The sequence below is a fragment of the Sorex araneus genome, chromosome 5 (genome assembly GCF_027595985.1).
Source record: "Sorex araneus isolate mSorAra2 chromosome 5, mSorAra2.pri, whole genome shotgun sequence".
Classification (NCBI taxonomy): domain Eukaryota; kingdom Metazoa; phylum Chordata; class Mammalia; order Eulipotyphla; family Soricidae; genus Sorex; species Sorex araneus.
In genome coordinates this window covers 16,264,565-16,270,353 of record NC_073306.1, presented here as the reverse complement: position 1 = coordinate 16,270,353, position 5,789 = coordinate 16,264,565, and positions in this window count along the sequence as shown.

Below are 5,789 nucleotides of genomic sequence, written 5' to 3'. Positions count from 1 at the left end.
TCCATGTCTGTGTGTGATTACCTGCTATCTTCAGTTCTTTGTGTTATGAAAAGATAGTTGACACAATTTCTATCTTGCTGACTCTATTGAGGTATGTTTTGTGACCCAGCATGTGGTCTATTTTGGAAAATGTTTTGTGTACACTGGAGAAAAATGTGAATTCTTTCTTTTTGGGATGCAAAGCCCTGTATAGATCTATTAGCCCTCTCTCTTCTATTTCTTCCTTCAAGGCCAGTGTTTCCTTGCTGAGTTTAAATCTTGTTGATCTATCTAGAGATGATAGGGCATTGTTGAAGTTTCCAACTACTATTGTGTTGCTAGCAATGTCCTTCTTAAAATCTGTTAGCAGTTGTTTTAAGTATTTAGCTGGTCCCTCATTAGGTGCATATATGTTTAGGTGTGTGATTTCTTCCTGATGTACATATCTTTTTATTAGTAAAAATGGCCTTTCCTGTCCCTTCAAATCTTTTTCACCCTAAAATCTTTGTTGTCGGATACTAGTATGGCCATCTCGGCTTTTTTGAGGGAATTGTTTGCTTGTAAGATTGTTTTCCATCCTTGGAAAACAATTTGAGTATGTGTTTGCTCTGACTATTCAGATATGTCTCTTGTAGGCAGCAGAATGTTGGGTTTAGTTTCTGAATTCATTTTGCCACTCTGTATCTCTAAATTGGTGCATAAGCACACCCTCTTTCTTATTTTCCCCGTCAGTGAATGTTCCAGCACCTGTTGGGAAAAAGCATGGTGATTCTTCTGGCTACTTCCTGTGCACTACTTCCTGGAAGATGCCATGTGGCAGGTCAAGTCGCCTCTACAGGGGTCTATCCAGGCATCCTCTGTAGACAATAGAAGGAATTTCTATTTGTGACTGCATTTTGACCACTACCTGGTGTTTAAGGAACCAATTTACTAAGGTGTTTAGGGGACACAGGTGACTCATTAAAAGTATATTAAAATTTTGCAAGAGTAAAAATTGAGTACAATTAATAATATTACCCATATTACCTTAGACACAGGCTATATCTATGTGGGGTCTCAGGGATGGTGGGATATTAGGAACCTGGTACATTGTTCTGGGCCCAGATCTCACAAGCTCTAGTTACTCTTTCTAAGACTGTTTTCTTCAGATCAATATCAAGCACCTTTTAGAGTTTATTTCTCCCAAAGTGGCGGAAATCATGTCACTGTCACTGTCTTCCCATTGCTCATCAATTGGCTCCAGCGGGCACCAGTAACATCTCCATTGTAAGACTTGTTACTGTTTTGGGCATATGGAATATGCCACGGGTAGCTTGCCAGGCTCTGCTGTGTGGGTAGGATACTCACCGTAGTTGGCCAGGATCTCTGAGAGCGGCAGAGGAATTGAACCTGGATCAGCCACATGCAAGGCAAATGCCCTACCTGCTGTGCTATGTGTGTGTGTGTGTGTGTGTGTGTGTGTGTGCGTGTATAACAGGACAAGACCTTAATGGGGGTGACTGAGAGAACAAGGGCCATTTCAGAACAGACTGCTATAGTGGAGACATTTGTCTCAGTCATGTGATCTTTCAAATCATCTCCTTATGCCATCTGGTCTGAAAATCCGATGCACCTTGTAGTGAATTATGATAAAACTCATGGTGAATAAAATTGGCTCAATAAATCTGGATTCCACGGGATGTCAAAAGACTGCATGGCTGCCCGCCTACAAGATGATCAGACTTCTTCATCAAAATCTGAACGAACAATTTGAGGCTCTTCATGTTCCTGGAGAGAGCAGATACCATTGGGCTACACCAGCACATGACAGGGACAAATGGAGACGTTACTGGCACCCGCTAGAGTATATCAAAGATCAATGGGATGACAAGTGATACAAGTGATACAAGCAGTTTAGATATTTGCTTTTTATATAACATGGAGAGATTCAGGTAAAACTCCTAAATTTTCCCACACTATACCATCAACACATATTTGGAAAATGTGTAGATGGATCTTATTTTACCCATTTTTGGACTTGGGTTAAAGCTAACAATGTTGCCAACTGGGCTGATTTTCCCAAGGTCAATGACTAGGCTTCTATTTCTGTCATTAATAACACCAATATGTACCCAGATTTTTAAAATCCCCAGTTCAATAGAGGATCTTCTATCATAAAGCAATGTTTCTTTTAAGATATTGTAGCGCCTGGTGCCAGAAGTCAGCTTGACTGACATATTCTAATCTCATTGGTTGCTTGAAGCCAGGTAAATCTCCATGGTAGAAGGAAGGAGGGTATCTGGGTCAGTGGAAGGACAAGCGGTAATTGACACCACTGGGAATTTTAGGTCATATCATACACTGATCATAACTCTCCACTTAGGAAATTAGAGAAATCAAAGTTGGCTTAACACATCAATGATTTAAAATTAAACCTCAAAGAATTTTTTAATAATTATTCATTTGATCTGATTTAACTTTCCGTATATAGTTTCTTTTAAAAAATTCCTTTCTCTGGGTACTGGAGCAATAGCACACCGGGTAGGGCATTGTTATTGCTCATTGCTGAACTGGGTTCAAAACCCAGCATCCTGTATGGTCCCCCTAGCACCGCCAGGAGTAATTCCTCAGTGCAGAGTCAGGAGTAACTCCTGTGCATTGCTGGGTGTGACCCCAAAAGCAAAATAAAATAAAATAAAAGTAAAAACTTCCTCTCTTCATTAACCTCCTCACAAACCTTTTCAATGTACTAATTTTCTTTAATTTTGTTTTATCTTTTGACACTTTCTCTTAATCTACTTAAAGCCTCAGTCCATAAAATTCCTTATTGAAAAACTCACATTTCTACATTTTTGAAATTAAATTGATTTTTTACATACATTTTAACTTTATTTAAAGTCTGTGGTTCACAAAGTTGTTCATAATACATTTGTTACAAGTACTCAATATTGTGCCACCAATCTAAACACCAGTGTGACCTTCCCGTCACCATTGTCCCCATTTTTCCAACCACCCCCCAAACTACCCCCTCAGCGGCTCCAAATAATTTATTTTGAATTGCTTGTTACAATCAGATGACTAATGAAATTGTAAAAAAATATCCCACACAAAAAAGATATCCTTTCCTCACTAAGATTTAAATTAAAATAGAAGGACCATATATTACAAAAAGACAATGGTGAAAGATTTTGGGCATTTGTTGGTAGTGAAGTTGTACACTTGTATAAACACCATAAACGTATCATTACTGTACTCATTACCTAAAATACAATTTAAAAATTAGGCACACATGAAAATTTGTTTGCATGGAAAGTTATTTTTAAAATAAAACCTGTAATTTGACAATTAGTAAAATACATAAAGTGGTTTACTTTTCTTTGTGAAGACTGAAAAATATATAAACACACACATACACCTATAATTTCTTATGATATAACCCAGTGAATTTTGGGAATACGGGAAGGAGTTTTGGTAGCATCCTGCTTCCCCCTACATTTCCCTGTTAGCTTTTTGATGCTTTTATAACTTGTTACTATGGTTACACTTGGGTGGGAATGCCAACTGGTCCAGAATCTTAGAAAAACAATATGGACATTTCTCAAAATACTAGAAATTGAGCTTTCATATGAACAAGCAATACCACTTCTAGGAAAACACCTGGAGGACCCAGTTTTTCCCATGGTTATTTAAATTACTTAGGTAAGATAACTTTAGGTGAAAATATATCTATGGCTTGTTTCCTTTGTCAGGAGTGTGTGTGTGTGTGTGTGTGTGTGTGTGTGTGTGTGTGCATGTGTGTGTGTGTATGCATGTGTGCATGTGAGTGCATGCAAATTTGTATTGGAGTCTGCCTCGAAACAGCTATACATTCTCAGAACTAGAAGCTCTTCTATTTTTGTTGCACTATTGATTACAGAGAAAAACTTATCAGGATTCTGACGTTTCTGATTTTTCTGCTATAGAACTATTATACTAGGTCCAGCTGAATTTACAGTGCTGATATTTCAATTTTGAAACCTTAAATTTAATTTGTAAAAAAATATCATATCCATTACATGGTCAGATCACTATGAAATAGCTTTATAGAGTTAACAGAATATTTAAGGGAATGGATTATTCTTAAAGACAAAAGAGTTCCACTAGCTTCCCATGTTGGATTAATTATGGTCACCAACTACGTGGTCCTCATTGTGTCCCCTTAGTGAAACAGAACTGACTTCTTCATGGAAACTGGACTCTAAGTAGTAAATAAAACTGCTGACTTTGTTGAAGGCCTTGTTGAGGCAGGAACAAGAAAGGTAGCACCCAGGGCTACAGTGTGAGGACCTTCAAGGTCAATATTGACTGGGACATCCTTGGCAGGATCTGACTCCCAACTCCTCTCAACCCTCTATTCCCTGAGAAACCTGAGTCATCTCCTGAGACCACAGTGAAAATGTGTGCAAGGAAGGAAGCCATAGGTTCCAATTGTAAGTTTTTAGATTGCTTTATGGTTTCTCAAACTCAATAGGATCTATGACATGCTCTGATCTTTACATCAATTCTTGTTTTTTCAATTTTGAAAAATGATTTAATTGAATCACAGTGAGATACACAAAGTTGTTCTTTGTTGGTTTCAGTCATACAAGTTTCCTTCACCAGTGAACATTGCCCACCACCAATGTCCCCTGATTCCCTCCACATGGATTGTAGGAGGGAAAATAAGCAATTTTTAAAACATTCTTTTTTATCAGAAATATATATTTGAATTTCCTTATCTACTTCCTTACCAGAAATAATATGCTTTATAGTAGCCCACAATCTAATGAGAAATAGAGTTTCTGATACCTGAATGCAATTTAAGAAGTCTGTAATATATTCTAACTCTTCAACATAATTGTAGTGAAATGAAGGTTTTGTTTTGTTTTTTATCACTTTTAAGCTTTTCCTAGTTAACCCCAAATAGAAAATATATAGTAATAGCATATTAAAATACTAAGTTCTAGGTTCCCTTAAATCTGAAAATGAAGAGTTACTCTGATAGCAAAAACATGAAGTCATTTTCCTTCATTTCCTATTTGTATCATAGCATTTTTATTTTTGTGTATATAAAATATAAATATATATACATAACCAGTTCTATAGTTCAAATAGCTAGAGTAAATGTATTGTTGAAGGTGAATTCCAAGAGTCACATGATTCCCCTGTCACCACTAGGAGTGCTACACAGCACTATACATGGAATAGCCCATTAGCATCACTGTATGTGGCCCACTACACATCAGGAAAATTTTCTATGCAGAGGTGACTAATTCAACTGGATGAAATAGATCTTAGGTCTATCAAACAAGAGCAGCAGCATAGTTATATCAGAAAATTGTTTACTATAGCATATACAACATTTTAACATTCTTTTTTTAAAAAAAGTTTTATTAGTGAATCACTGTGAGGTACAGTTACAGACTTATAAACTTTGGTGCTTGCATTTCAGTCATACAATAATCGAGTACTCATCCCTCCATCAGTGCCCATTTTCCACCACCAATGATCCCAGCATCCCTCCCACCACCCCCACCCTGTCCTCTACATCCCAACCCACCTCTGTGGCAGGGCATTCCCTTTTGCTCTCTCTCTCATTTTGGGTGTGGTGGTTTGAAACAGAGGTATTAAGTGGCCATCATGTTCAGTCCATAGTCTACTTTCAGCCTCATCCCCACCCCAAGCCGGCCCTTCTTTAATTCTTCATTAGAGAACCATGTCTTCTTTCATCTCCTGTGAAAAAAGATAAATCATTCATGGCTGCCCTAATCAGGGTTCTAGAAGACCTGGGATTGGAGGTGTGGGGTTTCTCT